Below are 16,563 nucleotides of genomic sequence, written 5' to 3'. Positions count from 1 at the left end.
AAGCCATTCATGAGGGGTCCACCCCCATGACGCAAACACCTCCCACCTGGCCCCACCTCCAACACTGGGGATCACATTTCAATGAGATCTGGAGGGGATAAATATCCAAACTATATTACTTATGTTTACTGGTTTTCTTAATAAAGGATGCAGATGAACAGCCAGATGGAAGAGATGCAGGGCAAGCATGTGGGAGGGGCACAGAGCTTCATGCCCTCTCTTGGCACACTATCCTCCAGGCACTTCCACACATTCACACATCTGGAAGCTCTCCAAACCTGTCCTTTGGGGCTTTTATGAAGGCTTCATTACACAGGCATGATTGATTGCATCATTACCCATTGCTGATCAACTCAGCCTTCAGCCCCTCTCCCTTCTCCAGAGATGGGGGTAGGGCTGAAAATCCCAACCCTCTGATCCTGCCTTGGTCATTCTAGTGACCAGCTCCCATCTTGAGGCTATGCAGGGGCTGCCAGGCATGAGGGGTGGGAAGGACAGATATGTATATTATTAGAAATCACAGGATCAGAGGAAGTGATGGGGAGTGGAAATATTCTGGATATAGTCTGAAGATAAATGCACAGCATTTGCCTACAGATTGGATGTGAGTATGAGAGACAGGAAAGTCCAAAGTGACTTCAGGAAGTCTTTAGTCTGGCAACTGGGAAGATGGTGCTCCGGTTACCTCTTCCTGTTTACCAACTACCCCAAAACTTAAAACAAGCATTTATTTTGCGGGCCAGGAACTAGGAAAAAGCTTGGCTGGGTAATTTGCCTCTGCTCCATGTGACATCAGCTGGGGAAGCTGGGGTGAAGATTCTACTTCCAAAATGGCACCCCTACCCCCATGCAGCAGCTGGGTGCTTCCTAGAATCTTAGTCTGTCTCTCTATCTCCCTCCCCACCGCATCCCCTCTCTGCTGTCTCATCCTCTAGGGCTCCTCCATGTGGCTTGGGCTTCTCACAGCACAGTGGTCCCTGGGTAGTCCCACCTCTTATGTGGGGATGGCTGGCTTCCAGGTGGAAGTAGAAGCTGCCAGGCTGGTTAAGAGCTACGCCCCAAACTGGCACCACATCACTTCTACCATGTACTCTATAATTCAAAGTAGTCACAGGGCCTGGCCTATGTCAAGAGGGTAGAAAAATTACCTTAATGATGGGAGAGTGGTAAAGTCACACTGCAGAAGGATATGTGAGATGAGGGATATTACAGGGGCCACTTTTGAGAAATATAATCTGGCACAGATGAAGTTAGCATTTTAAGATGGGGAAGACAGCAGGGGGTGGAAGAAGGGGAGCTCAGAGCTCAGTTTTAGGCAGCTTAAGTCTGAGAAGCCCAAAGGTTATCTAACACAGATGGAGAATGAGGTCCCAAATCTGCCTTCAGCTACCCGCTGGCCCACCAACCCACCCACCAGGCCTTTATAGGACAATCAAGACCTCTGCAGTTGCCCTTTCAGTGGCTGAACTATTTCAGAGAACGTTTATAGCTTTCTGCTGGGGAGGACAGGAGAATGGAGATAAGAAGAGAGATAAAGACAGCTTCTTCCCAGACAATGGCAGGCCATTTGTAGTTACCATAAACCCAGCTGCCAGCTCCATCCAACGCCTCAGCACCAAGGTGTTGCGAGAAAGGCTCTGAGTCAATGAGAGGCAGCTGGTTGAAGCATTTCCCAGTTTTTCATATGACTCATAAATTTGTTACATGGTGAGGAAATTCCCTGAAAGCTTTTTGGCAGTCTCATCCAGTCTGACCAGTAGCTAAGAAACACATAACCTTCCAGTTAAGAAAAGGAAAGAAAACACAGAAGGCTTTGACTCAGGGCTTAAATGGAGGGTCACTTTAAAAGCTTTCCTTCCACTGAGTTCAACAACAGCTTTCTGGGAGAGATCAGGGATTTATTAGGAAGGTTTGCAAGTTGCAATAGCCTCTAAGCTGGAGACAGATCATATGGGTGTCTGTGTGTGTCTGTGTGCACAGGCACATACCTTGAAGACCAAGCCCCTGCCTGAGGCAGACAAAAAGAGAGAGGCTCCCCTGGCAGGCCTTTCTCTGAGTGCTGAGAAACGAGTGACCTTCTCCCCAGACGCACTGATGGCCAGACCCACACCTAGCGAAGTCAGGACCGGGATGCTGCAGAGCTGGGAGGTTCTGCTTGACTCACTGTTTTAGCCCATTTTCACTACTATAAAGGAATACCAGAGGCTGAGTAATTTACAAAGAAATTCCCACTGCCTCCAGAACACTGTCCACCTTTGGGGTTCGTGTGACAGAACGGAGCAGCAGAGAAGCCACCAGTCCCTTTCCTCACAGCACAGCTTTCAACAAATGGCCCACCGACTTGTTAGAAGCCAGGATCTCTTTCTTGTTCTGGGCAATGGTCAACAGACATGCTCCCTTTGTACTAATCCATTGAGGTGTTCACCAAATCTAGTGATTCTTTTTTCTTTTTCCTGTTTTTTGTTAGTTGCTTTTTGAGAGAGTCTCTCACTGCCGCCCAGGCTGAAGTGCAGTGGTACGATCACAGCTCACGACAGCCTCGATGTCCCAGACTGAAGCAATCCCCTTGTCTCAGCCTCTCAAGTAGTTGGGACTACAGGCATGCACCACCAAACCCAGATAATTTTTTAAAACATATTTTATAGAGACCAGGTCTCATTATTGCCCAAATTGGTCTTGAACTCCTGAGCTCAAGTGATCCTCCCGCCTTCGCCTCCCGAAGTGCCAGGATTACAGGTATGAACCACCACGCATGGTTCTCTTGTTCTTTTTAAAGCAAATGGCATGCTATCTGACATCCCGGCAGCATCTGATTCTGTCAACCAATCTCTTCTCTCAGCTTACAGGACGTGGCTTCCTCTATATGATGTGTATATCTCTATATGTGTGTTATACTTCAGTGAGCCTCAATTTGCTCATCTGTGAAATAGGGACAGCAGTAAACACCTCGTGGGGGGTGTGATAAGAACCAGAGACACAGATGGAAGATGTCTGGGGCAGTACCCTTACGTGACAGACACTCACAGCTGCTGGAGAGACACGCGACACCGTGTGTTTACATCATGACCTCCTGTGATATCACGAGATTGTCACAGTGACCCATGGCTTCTTCCCTGCCCTCTCATCTACTCCCAGCCATTATCCCCAAGGTCTTGCTATATTTTTGGCATTTGTAGGCTTTTCATGGGTTGGAGTTTTCAAATTAGAATTACTAGATCAAAGGGTTAAAAAAAAAGTAAACATTTGCATATACTGGTAGCTTAAGTTGCATTAAAAAACAGGAACCTTGAAGACCCAGTGAGTGTTGCCAACATTAATAAAAAGCAGTGAGAACATCCCAGTGGAAGAAACTTCCTGTGCAAAGGCAAGGAGGTCTGGAAGCAAGGGAGAGACAGAAAGGCACACAAGCTACAGGAGAACCTTAGAACAGAAACGATGGGACACAGGGGCAGACAGGTCACCCTACAGTTCCTGGTACAGAGTTCAGATTTTACTCTGAGGGCAGAGAGGAAGGCTCTGAGTTTTAAAATAAGTGTTGAGCTTGGAGCTGCATTTCAGAAAGAAAGCAGTGTGGAGGGTGGGGATTGAGAGGAGGGGGCAAAATCAGGAAATACCTAGATCATTTTTTTAATTGTGGCAAAATACACATACAAAATTTAACATTCTAACCAAGTTCGTGTGTGCCGTTCAGCAGTGTTGAGGATATTCACATTGTTGTACAACCAGTCTTCAGACCTTTTTCATCTTGCTAAACTGAAACCCTATACTCATTCAACTCCAGCTTCCCGTTTCCCCCTTAGATCGCTTTGATGGGTCTCATTGACCTACTGGATGTGGAGTTGAAGCAGAGAGAGAAGAAAGGAGAGACTCCCAGGTTTAGGGGTTGGATAGCAGTGCCGTTAGATAGCAGTGGTTATATAACTTGTTAGATAGCAGTGCCATTAACCCATTTAGTGGATACAGGATATTTCTGTTATCTACCACACGTCACAAACCATTCCAAAACTTAGTGATTTAAACAGCAAAGCTTTATCATTGCTTTGGGGGCCAGCTGGATGTTTATTCCGCTGGCCATGCCTAGACTCACTCACTTGGCTGCATTCAGCTGGAGGATCAGCAGGGCTGGAAAGTCCAAGTTGGCCCCACTCTTGAGCCTGGAAGCTGGCACTAGCTGTCACCTGAGATACCTCAGTTCTCCTCCATCTCTCATCCTCCAACAGGCTAGATGGGCTTCTTCCCATGGCAGCTGGCTTTCAAACTCTCACAACGCCTCTTCTATCACATTCCATGGGTCAAAGCAAGTCACAAGGGCAGCCAGATTCAGGGGAGAGGAAGTCAATTTCACATTTCATAGGAGGAGCTGCAAAGATGATGTGGCCCATATTTAATCTGCCCCATAAGAGGAGGACTAGGTTTCTCAGGGGGGAAAAAAATGAGTTTATGGTCATAGAGATGGAAGCAGAGGCTAAAATTAACTCCAAGAAAGAGATTTCCCCCATCCAAAGAGAACTGTTACATTTAAAGAAATTGAAAGAAGAGGAGGGAGAGATGGACCTAAAAGCTACTGAGGCGGGGTATTCAGGGGTGTAGAAAGAGAACTGGGAGAAAGCTACGTCCCAGAAGCTGAGAGAAGAGAGTGGTCAACAGAATCACATGCAGCCAAGATATCAAGTAGCATGCAACTTGCCTACAAAAAGAAAATAGGATTATTAAATATGGTGACTGTAAAAACTCTAATAATCATGGGGAGAGGACTTTGGTAGAGGGCTAAGAATAGACACGGAACTGCTCCAAATGATGAGTCCAAAGGCACTGAATTGATCCTTATATCCCCAGGACATCTCACATGGGCACATGGAGATGCTCACGGTACAGCCTCCTGATAAAAGGATGATTCTTTCCCACTGACATCAGGCTTGGCCACGTGACCTGCTTTGGCCAATAGGATGTGAATGGAAGTGATATGTGCAGAGTTTTAAAAGTCACACATGGTTTGATGATTGTCCTCTTTTTCTGTCTACCTAGAGAATGGCACGTCCCAGGCAGGGGCTGTGACTTCAGCCTGGATCCCAGAAGAACAGGCAGTGTCATGGCCAGTGTGTGGCTGACATGGAAGGCTACTGCCATAAACCACTGAGTCACTGGGTTTTCTTTTTAGCAAATATAACCTAGCAACAGCTCATTGATATGGACTCAATAAGCATTTGTTGAATTCTATCAACCAGAGACAAAGCCATGGGAGCCCAGAACGAGGAGGGCTTCATTGTGACTGAGGCGATGGTCAGAGAGAGACTCCAGAGAAGGAACCCTTTGTGCTAGCCCTTGAAGTGTGGCTAGGATTTAGAGAGAAAAGAACTGGGGTAGTGGTATACTGATGTCCTGATAATCAAGACCATGCACTCTGGGGTTCTTTTTCAATGTTATAAATTCTGCATAAAAACTTTCTAATTCCTTGCTTAATGGTATGCTTTGGTTCTCTTTTGAAATATGCTTCAAAAACCTTCAAAAATGGCAAACAGGGGCTGCATATTAATGGCTTGGCCCAGCTTCTACATAGACGGTCCAAATAAAATTGGAGTTTCACAGCAGAGAAAATAAAGAGGGATCTGAAAAGAGCTCCAAATTCTTTCCTGAAAAAGGCTTCTCTCTTTAAGAGACAGACATCTGACGCCCAAGAGAAGCTCGTCCACAGAAGCTCAGCGCCCTTTAGAATATGGGCAACTAGGACCTTGCGGAATGAGGGCTGGTTGGCAGGGCTTGATACAGCTCCGCCAACAGCCTCCTCTCCCTTCTCAGGACCTAGCTGGCCCTGAATTGCAGCAGGAAAAGGTGTACTGTGAACAGGTTGGAAGCTAAACCCTCTGGAATTCAGAGGATGTGTTCCAAGGCCTTTGGTGAGCACATTTGGTGGGGGGAAGCTGTGTGCATGTGTGTGTTCGCACACACACAAGCGCACACGTTCAATTTAGCAGAGGAAGTCAAGGCAAATCGTTTAATCACAACCATCCCTTGAGGCAGTTTGAAATAATTTTCTCATTAGAGAATATAACGTGCAGCATGACTAATGTTCAATCAGATGGTAGTTCCAGCCCCTCGCTCACCACCATTACGCGGGCTCTGTCCTGATGAATGGAGGGGCTTTCTGTCCTTCCTCTTCAGGGCTGGGATGGTGGCAAGAGTCTGGTGATGGGGAGGGTAGGGAGAAGGGAAGGTCTTTTTTCAAACATGAACATGAGAAATGAAATAATGGGAACAGGGCTGAGGTGGACTCAATTGAAGCTGGAGACAGCGCCCCCTTCTGGGGGACCGGGATGCTCGGGCAGGGGTGTGGTGTGCAGGCTCCACTCTTGACCCAGGCCCAGCTGAGAGCCTCCGTTTCTTCCTGTGCTCCCCGCTACAACCCGTCCCTCTCTCCACTCCACCTCTGCTCTCCCCTGTCCATCTGTCTCCCTGTCTGTCTCTACTCCTGTCTTTCCTATTCTCTGCATCCCTCGCCGTGTCTGCCCCTGGCCACCTGGGCCTCTCTTTCTTCCTCCTTCTGTCTGCCTGTCTCTCCTGGTGTGATGCGTGTGTGGTCTTTGGACCCAGGAATGATTTGGGTTTTTCTAAGGAAGCCCTTAAAAATAACCCTGAGCTGGGCGCAGTGGCTCAGGCTTGTAATTCCAGCTCTTTGGGAGGCTGATACAAGAGGATTGCTTGGCCCAGAAGTTCAAGGCCAGCCTGGGCAACATCATCATGAGACCCTGTCTCTACCAAAAAAAAAAAAAAAAAAAAAAAAAAAAATTAATTAGCTGGGCATGGTGGCACGTATCTGTAGTCCCAAGAACTTGGGAGGCTGAGGCAGGAGCATCACTTGGCCCCAGGAAGTTGAGGCTGCAGTGAGCTATGATCCTGCCACCACACTCCAGCCTGGGCAACAGAGTGAGACCCCATCTCAAAAAAATTAAAAATCAAAATCAAAATCAATGAGAATCCCAGCTTCTCTCATCCCACTTCAAACCATACCCCAGGATGTTCATATTGAAAGGGCTCTCAGAGATTTCTTGGGGGCCAGGATCCAGGAGCCATCCATGGGGGGCAGCCAGATCCCAGCATCCCTGGGCCCCCTAGGTGGAAAGTCCTGGGTGGTGTCCCGTGGCATCTGGTGCAGCCCTGGCTCTTGCGGGGCTTGGGCAAGTCAGCTCCCGACGGGCCCAGTGCCCTGAACCTGCAGGCCTCTTGGAATCGTCTTTGCTGTGGGTCGTGTGATGCTGCAGCCACTTCTAACCTTGGTGCTTACAGTGTCTGTCATCAAAGATTCAAGTTCAATGAAGGCATACGCACCACATGTCTCCCCTCGACTCCCCGCTTCACCCCTTAAAAAACCCCTAGACATTTGTGATTTTAACTAAACTAAAGCCTCAGTACTCAAGTGGGGTCCAGACCAGTAGCGCGGGCGTTGCTGGAAAGCTTGTGAGAAATGCAGATTCTTGGGCCCCACCCTCCAGCCACTGGATCAGAATCTGTACTTTAAGGAGGTCCCCAGGGCATGTGTGCATATGTGGGACAATGAGAAGCGCTGGTCTAAAATGCTCTCATTCCCAGAAGAGGCAGCTGCGAGGACGTGGAGAGGGCCTGAGACCGGGCCTCAAAAGCAAGCTGCTCCGCTCCGTGCTGGCCGTGTGGCCACAGGAACCTTCTGCCCTTCCCTGCTCGGTTTTTGCATCTGTAAAGTGGATGGCTAGTGCTTGACCTACACACACCAGCTATCAGATGGAAGTGAGTTTCTCTAAGTTAATTGGGCACAGTTGGGCACACAGTTAACACAGAGGTGTTCACTGCCTCACACTGTTTGTGATCGTGGAAAAAACAGACGCAGTCTAGATGTCAACCAGGAGGAGGTTCATACGAGACTGGAATACACCCAGAAAACACCGGACAGTGCGATTAAGAAGGAAAAACAAGAACTGGATGCTTGTGATCTACTGTGAGTACGAAGGCAGGATTACAGAGCAAAATGGGTAGTGTGACGACAGGCATGTTAAAAAAAGAAAAAAAAGCCACACGTATAGTTCGTGTATGGATAGAAAAGTCTAGAAGGTTATAACCCAAACTGTGTTCGCAACAAACTCGAAGATAAAGGGAACTGAACTGGGAGCAGGGAAGAGGCTACTGTTTTCTCAATATTGTTTTAAATCTTATTAAAATGAATTAGAAAAATATTAACATGCTGTATAAACTTGAGATAATATTACCATCGTTATTTATAAGGCAGACATAGTAGCGCTAGTGACTTTAGCCAGGAGAAATAATATATGCAAAACGTTGTGTCCCGCTCTTCTGAGTTCCTAACCACTCCCTGGGGGCCTGAAGGCGCAGGAATGGCGAAGCTCCAGGAGGTTCTCAAACTCAGCCCCCGAAGGAGGTGCGCAGCTACTTGAGTGAAATACCCACGGTGGGTAGGACGTTTTCAGATGAAGGCATTCCCCTACTGTACATGTGTCTCTCCTGAAATGCCACTGGCCTATGGTGTAATATTGGTTAAAATGGCATCTGATTTAGAACAAACTTGCACCACACTCAGACATTGTGGCTACAATATATCTGCATCTCATGGGGCTCCACAAAGTCCTGACTCCCACAGCTGCAGACAGTAGCTGGTGAAGGGCCAGGCTAAGGGGTGCCAGACGAGGGCCAGAGGGCACTGCGGGAGAGCACCACGCCCGGCAGCCCGGGAAGCAGCCCCAGAGAGGAAGTGGACCTCGCACGCTCCTCTGCCTCTGCCCAGCGATGTCCAGGAAGGGCCGTCTATGCAAATCGTCAAAGAAGGGAGACAATGGCAAGGGTCCTGGGGCCCTCAAATCACACCACCAATGCCACCCACTTAGACCCGCATCGAAGACTGAGCCTGGGTTTGAGGGACAGCAGAGGAGCCCAAGGGGAGGCCAGATGGGCCCATCCCCAGGGGAGGGCAGGGTCTTGGAGGAACCTCATTGCCCCCCCTCCCCTCGCCCAGGGCTGTGTCGGGCAGCCTGAGGGCACGTGCAGGCAGCCAAGGGCTCAAGTCCAAGGAGCATTTCTGAACATGTTGCCAGCTGAGGCAGGAGCTGGGAATGGGTTCAGGCAGTGGAATAGGGGGGCTGAGGACTGGGTGGGCATGGGAGTCAGGAGCAGGCTCGGTACCAACAAGCAGTGGGGCACACACACAAACTGGGTGTTTACCGACAGCCTAGCACAGAGTAGGTGCTCAGTAAACAGCGGCGCACCCCACTTCCTCCCTCTGCTGCAGGGGCTCCTCCTTCCTGCCGCTTGTTGGTGCTTAAGGGACTATCTCAAGTCCAAGGATGGACAAGCTCTGATCCCCACTAAAGCAAGGAGCCCTCTCTCACCAAAAGGAAAGAGCCAACTGGGGCCCCAGGACCCTCTGGCCAGAACCCATTTCAGAGTCACTTCTGCGTGTTCATCTCAGGTAGGCTGCCAGATAAAATGCAGGTAAAATATTGCATGGGACATGCTAATACTCAGAAATTATTCATTATCTGAAATTCAGATTTAACTAAGCATCCTCCTTGGTTTTGTTTGTTTCATTGTTGTTTTGCGTATTTTTGCTACAGCTGGTTAATCAAATCTCAGAACAATCTTACCAGCAGACAGCAAATATATCATTATGCCCACGCTATAAAGAGGAAAGCGAGGTCCGGGATGTTTGTGCTCACCTTCTAGCGGGGCAGGGACGGCTCTCGGGTTCTCAGGTTCCCAGGCTGTCCTTTCCCCGACACCAACAGTTCCCATGCTGCCCATGCAGTATCTGAGAAGCATATTAAAAATAAAACTAAGGCTGAAGACGAAGGTTCTCCAAGATACACCCCAAACTGATGGTGCCAGTGTCAGGGGGACAGGTACGGCAGGGAAACGAAAGACTGGGTGCTTTTGTTTCATAGACTCCTCATTGCTGGAGTATGTACCGCTTTTGTGATTCTAAAACTAAGAAAATAAATGAGCAAATGCTCCGTATTGGCAGGAGATGGGGTGGGTACACTGGGGGAATGGAATCCAGCACAAGGAAATGAGCTAAGCTAAGTGTTTAAAACTACTCTAGAGCTTTCTCACACACTTGGGAACCCATCTCGAGGAAATAATCAGACATGCAGACAAAGATTCCCTTATGTGCAGCCGGCACAAACCACACTTTCAAAAAATAGTAAATGTCATGGGAAAATACTCCTGATGCCCAAAGGAAAACGACACCAGCCTGAGTGTGCAGCACGGATGTGAATATAAATGTATGCACAGGAAAGAGCCTGGAAGGAAAGGAACGTCGCAAAAACGTTCACTGTGAGGATCTGAGGGAGGGAACCATTATGGCTGACATTGTCTTAATTTTCTAGATGAACAGACTTACTGAAGACATTCCAAAAGAAAAATAAAGATGCTTGAATCCCGCATCAGATAGACTAAACCAGAATCTCCGAAGGCTATGTGCGCTAGAGATCTGTACAGCACTTTTAAAGTGTTTGAGCCTCTTCTTTGTCTACACCACACCAGTGCTTTATAACTGTTAAGAATCCAAGACCCAAAGAGGGCTGGCTCCTGCCTGTGCAAGACTCTGTGGACATGATTCACTTGGCCCCTGCAGGTGGTTCTAAGGGAGGGAGCAGCAGGGCAGAGGGCAGCCCGTGGACCAGGCAGGGCCCTTCACAGGCAAATGCTCCCTGGCAGGTGACTTCCTCTGACTTGGAAAGAAAGAGATCTCCATGGCTCTATGAAAATCGCTTTGCAAATGAAATGGAAAACAGGGCCTTGGAGAGAGCCCACCCCAAAGCACAGCCCTAGAGTCGCTCACCTGGAAATACAGTTAGAGCCAAACACACAGCACCACCAGGTGTAATTTGATCAGAGTCGCATCTGTGAGTTGACAAAGTAACAAAAACATTTCACGCGTCACTCTGCCATGGGGCTGCCATTTTGAAATTTTAGAGTCCAGGAAGCCCTTGTGCTTCCCAAAAAGAAAGGCGTTTGGGCACGATCCAACGTCATCGCCAATGAGGCCCGCTTTAATCACCGCAGTTAGGAGCTGAGTGGTGCCTTGACAGACGGGAGACAGAACACGCAAACGTGAACGGCCCCAGGGCAAGCTGACCCTGGAGGCCTCCTCCAACCCCTATTCGGTATCTCTTCCCACTCACCCACCTCCAACTGCCCAGAACCCTACCATAGCTTCCCCTAAGCCTGGGTCCCGCTGAAGATCTGTATAGCAGAAACTCTCTCTTAATCAATCCTTTCACCCACAGTGCTAGCCCCTCAGTGGACAGGGCTCGAGTACATAAGCAGAAAAAATCAGATTAATTCACGCTAAGGTGTGATTGACTGATGAACTGACCCCTGAGAGCCACAGGAAATTGACTAGCCATGGAGAACACCTTGGCCCCAACCCACACTGGGCTTTGAGACTCCCGCGTCCTCCTGAGAGGCTGGAAGACAGCAAGGTTCCTCTGGACAACTTCAGCCCTTGAGAAGGGAGACTTCTTCCTGGGTCTCCTTGGTGAGCATCCGCAGGCCCAAAGCGCTGAGGAGAAACTCTTGGGGCAATTACATCAGCACAGGACGCCTTTGTTTTGAGCTAAGGCTGGTTTTCCCACAAGCGACTGAAATAAATTAGAGCGTTTTCAACGAGGGCGGTTGAAAGCGGTACTCTTGGAAAAATCTCAGCAGCTGCTCTTTATTGGATTATAACTAGGAGCAAAACACCCCAAACCACACAATCGCCTGCAAAAGAGTGGGGGCGGGGGGAATCAAATCAAATACAACATTGTTGTAGGCTCTGGAAAATGTTTCCCTAGGAAACCCAGCCTGGGAACCTAGTCAATATTCTCTTGCTCGACTGAGAGGGGAGACAAACACCGCTTCTCGGGGGTCAGATACAGTTTGTCTACATACAGGCAGCCAGAGACACCGGCAGACAGCCACACACAGGCAGGCTGGAGACAGGGGACAGACACCCCAGTGCGGGCTGCCATCGGAGGGATGTGCTGAGGCCCAAGGAGAATGTCCCGTCTGCTGGGGTGGCTCAGCCCAGAACGAGACACGCCAGGCTCTCTGCTGAGAGGTCTTTAAAAATAGGTAAAACCACCCTGCTTGTGGGGTGAGTGTGGCCCATCGTGCCCTGGAGCCCAGAGATGGAATACGTTCCCTAGGAAGTCCATGGAGGCACTGATCCTTTATTGGTATCTAATTGGACAGACGGCCTGAGATGGACAGAAGCCAGAAGACCAGAAACCTGGCTGGGTCTAACACTGCTACTGCTTAGCTCTATGAGCTCAGACAGCCCTTTCTGTTTAGCTCAGCCTTCATTCCCTTGTCCATAAAATGGGTATAATCTGAGAACACACAGACCACATAGAGGGGAACAGCACACGCTGGGGCCTATCAGAGGGTAGAGGGTGGGAGGAGGGAGAGGATCGGGAAAACTAACTAATAGCACCAGGCTTGATACCTGGGTGATGAAATCATCTGTACCACAGACTTTACCTATGTAAGAAGCCTTCAGATGTACCCCCTGAACTTAGAATAAAACATTAGAAAAAAGAAAAGCAGAAATGGGCACCCTCACATTCATCTTTCCTCCTTCTACGGTGGAGGTGGGAGATTGTTCCGAAGCCCCAAATGAGAAACAAAAGGAGACAGAAGTCAGAGCAGTGGTCCCTTGGTGGGGGTGGGAATGGCCTGGGACAGGGGCAGAGGGAACCCTCCGGGCTGACGTAAAGGCACCAGATCTTGACTGGCGTTGCTCCGAGTTCCTCCGGCATATGCGTTTGGCAAAATTGATCAAGCTGTACATTTAAGATGGATGCATTCCACTCTCCGTAAATTCTACGCCGGTTTTTTTAAAAAGAGAAGGAAAATGAAAGCGCTGGACAAGTGAAAGTGACTTCTGCCATAAAGGAGGCTTTATTGGCCTGCTGTGAACAGCACACTCCCGAGTAAATAAAGTCTCACTTTGCCCTCGGATAGGAGATTATTTTGAAGTTCAGGTTCAATAGTTTCAGAAAACACATATGTTTGTGTCTAGTTCGAACTGGTTTGGTAGGTATTTAAGAAAAAACATTAGTTCAATTCAGAGTTCAGTCAAAAAATAATAATATTTGGATTCGGTTTCAGGTTCAGTGAATCAGGGCACTGTTTTCCAATTTGGGGGTCATGGTTCGGTTCAGTTCAAGTTCTTGTTAGAACAGCCCAGCATGGGGCCTGGCCCCTGGGACATGGCCAGCCTGGCCCACCAGCCATTGTCCACATACTCCCACCCCTTCCTGATGGGCAGCAGTCAAGGGGGCCCTGTCCAGCCTCTTTCCTACACCTTCCAAAAGGAGAAAGCAGAACTTAAGAGGAAAAGAAAATAGTTAACTTCTTCGGCAAATCAAACCTCCGTCTGTACTCTTGCACACATGGGTGAGGCAAGACTTGGTCCCTGAGATGCTGCCACCCACCAGGAGGAAGAGTAAATAATCATGGCATGGGGGCAGTTTATGCCCTGGGCCCTGGGTGGGTGGGGGCTGCTATACCCTTTTGTAGGTGGAGGAACTAAGTGGGGGGGTGTGATTCACCCAGTGCCCCGGTCAGGGGTGGAGGCTGCGCTCACACCCAGGTGTGCACAAGCAGTGGGAAGGGTATGAGAAGTCCCCCCCAGACCAGCCCAGGCAGCGGCTTGCTCCTCCCAAGCCCCCATTGCGCCCTCTGTCCCCGGTTAGTCCCAGCAGGCACATGTGTGTGGTCATGACTTCCCTTTTCAGCCTTGGCATTTCTGCTTGAGAGTAAAGGCTCCAACTTCTATTTCCAAGATTCCCAGCAGAAGCTGGCACAATGGGCAGAAGACAGAGCTCAGAACTATTGCTGGAGGTTTCTGGGAATATCATTGATGTGGTGTGGAAATAAGCCTCTAGAGGAGCCTACTAAAAGGAAGGTTACCTCCCACCTGGCTCTCGCTTGCTGCCCTCTTCCCTCCAGCCTGGCACATACCTCCCTGAGCCTCAAATACAGAACAGCCTCCAGGAGACCAGGCCTTTAACTCTGGCCCCTGCCCACCTCCTCTCCTGCTGTCCTCACCTTGCACCCTACTCTCTAGGATGGGGAGGTTTTATGCCTCTGTGCATTTGCACATGTTCTATTTCTTCACCCAGTCGGCCTGTCCTTCTCCTTGTCTTCCTGTATAACTTCTCCTACATGCTTCCCAGGAAGAGTTGACCACTCTGAGCACAGAAGGGACCAGATGGAGAGGGCATCACCCAGGTCTCAGGTACCTCTCACTTCGCTCCTGCAAAAGGGCTATCGGTCCTTGATGCAAACACCCTCTGCTGGCGGGACAGCCATGTACAGTTGTGCAGTTTATGCACTGCACAAATGTGTCCAGCTAAGGAGGTTAGTGGGGAATGAACTCCACTTGCAAAGCTGTGCTGCTGAAGGCTGTGCCCATCCAGAGAGGGCACTTTTTCCGAATTCTCCCTGTCAAGGCATCAGCCCTGCCCAGCAGACCTGCAGATCCTGGGGGTAGCCATCTGCTGCCTTGAGCAGCCACCTTGATAACCTTGTCACATCCTCACAGCGACTTGCAGAGGGGCCTGTCTGCTGCTGGGCGGGTCGCTTTCTTCTGCAGGCACTGGAGGGCTGGGGCTTCTCTGTAACAGTAGCCCTGAGCACAGCATCCAGCCTGCCAGCTGCCTGGCTGCTATAGGAATGGATTTTCCCCAGTGAATCCAGGGCCCCACAGGTCCCTTTGTTTTGGTTTCCAGGCTCAGGCTGAATGTCCCTCCAGCGCCTGTCAGAAGCTGACACCATTTCATGGCCCCTGTGGAGGTGGCCGAGGCTGTCACTGCCCACCTGGCAAAGGAGGCCTGGGTGAACCTCCACCAGCGTCTGCTTCTGCCTACGCAGCCCCCACCCCAGCCAGCCAGACACTGCCAGGTCCTGGGCTCACCAGGCTTAGGGGTGTGGTCCTTGTCCTAAAAGATATTTTAGATAAGCGTCTGGGCCGAGGAGGAGGTACCTGCAGGCATTGGGGCCTTCTTGGCGGTGGTATTTCCCTTCCAAGCCCTGTCAGCCTGGCTGTGCCCCCTCGGCCTGGCCCAGTATGTGCTTTTCTGCTACCTGTGCACTAAGCACGGGATCCTAAAAGCCCCCACATCCCTTGTTCCCAACGTGCTGCCCCCCTCAGACCTCCATGCCCTCAAGGGGCTCCTGGGCTGCTGCCCCAGTTCAGATGACCGCCACAGCACACAGCATAATTGTCCATGCCCACGGCCCACAGCTGCCTACCGTTTGGGCATCGCAGATTCGCACCGGTGGAGGCCACTTCTCATCTCTCAACCTCAGAGGCATCCAGGAGAAACAGCATGGGTCCAGTGGTCCTAAATTCAAGTGTCCATTCTTCCCTCCCCATCCGGAGAGTTTGGGCAGCTTGTTTAGCCTCTTCCAACCTTCGTTTCTTCTTTACAATGGGTAGATATACACGACCACCACTGTGGGTTCTGCAAGGTGGATCCTGAAAAGCGGCTGGTACCCCGCCCGAATGACGGCCTTGTTTTGGGTTGCCCAGGACTTTCTGAGTTTAGCACCGAAGTGGCGCATCCGGGAACTCTCAGTGATGAGCCAGCTAGAACAGCTGGTCTCCCTACAGCCCCACACACAGCAGCTGCTTCCTCTTAACCCATCACTCAGAGGAGCACCTGACAACCTGGGCAAGACCATCTGGGAAGCCTTCGGAGTAAGGAGAGGCGGCCGGGAAGGAGGACTCAGTGTGCCAGACCCAGGCTGGGGCCCGCTTTGTCACACCTACCAACTCCGCTTCAAGTTGCCCCATGCCCCTGCAGGCGTATGAAGTTCATAGGGCTGTGAGCCGCACAGCTCCCAGGGCAGAGCCCGGCGGGCACTGGGTGCCCCCACATGCCCTGGCCAGGCCAGTGAGGGAGGGCACAGCCCAGTAGGCCTCCATGGGGTCCTCTGGAGGGAAGGAGGAGACGGGCTTTACCCCTTTCCCTAGGCAGAAGTGCAGGGAAACAGGCTCCTAACCCTGCTGTAAGGTAAAGCCTGTGAAGAGGGAACAAAGCCGGTCCGGCTCCCCGTGTCTTGCAGCCCATGGCGGGCCGTCTCTGGGGCAGCAGTGACACCTGCTGGCCGCCTGATACACATCATCCCAGATTCCCTGCAGGAACCCCGTTGCCTGCAGCCCTAAGGAAGCTCGGGACCTGGTCAGCCACAGAAGAGGGGCCAATTCACCCAATCCTGCAGCCCTGGTGATGTCAGCTGCAGACAGGCAGCTGGCTGGAGATGCTGCTGGAGCTGAGGGCTCTGGGTCCTTGGGGAGGGAAGGACAAGTGGCCACTGTATCTGTCCTCTTTGGAGCATAGGCCCCGCATAGCCTTCAAGAACGAGAAGGAAGAGGGACGTGGACAGAGCTGAGGGTGCAGACAGCTAGATCAGCTTGCGGTGGCAAGCACCCTCTCCTGAACTGACCTATTTCCTCCTCTAAATGCCCAAAGAACACATCGTTTTCCCCACATCACTGCCTGATTCTAAGATCGATCACTTTCTCAG

The 16,563-nt window shown here is 50.4% G+C and overlaps 1 long non-coding RNA gene across 3 annotated transcripts in view; it reads right to left on the bottom strand.

Moving 5' to 3' along the window:
* The window catches only part of LOC141584296 (uncharacterized), a 48,971-nt gene extending 33,240 nt beyond the window's left edge, over positions 1 to 15,731 (bottom strand). For 2 of the 3 annotated variants that reach the window (XR_012517265.1, XR_012517264.1), the window contains exon 1: positions 15,286 to 15,731. This is a non-coding gene — a long non-coding RNA (uncharacterized LOC141584296). Of the gene's footprint in view, positions 1 to 9,695; positions 12,365 to 15,285 lie in introns of those variants that run through there. The other variant, XR_012517266.1, reaches the window with a different exon arrangement.
* Positions 15,732 to 16,563: the final 832 nt, after the last annotated feature.

Source organism: Saimiri boliviensis, chromosome 4 (genome assembly GCF_048565385.1).
Source record: "Saimiri boliviensis isolate mSaiBol1 chromosome 4, mSaiBol1.pri, whole genome shotgun sequence".
In the NCBI taxonomy this organism is placed as follows: domain Eukaryota; kingdom Metazoa; phylum Chordata; class Mammalia; order Primates; family Cebidae; genus Saimiri; species Saimiri boliviensis.
This window is presented reverse-complemented; position numbering and strand designations above follow the sequence as displayed.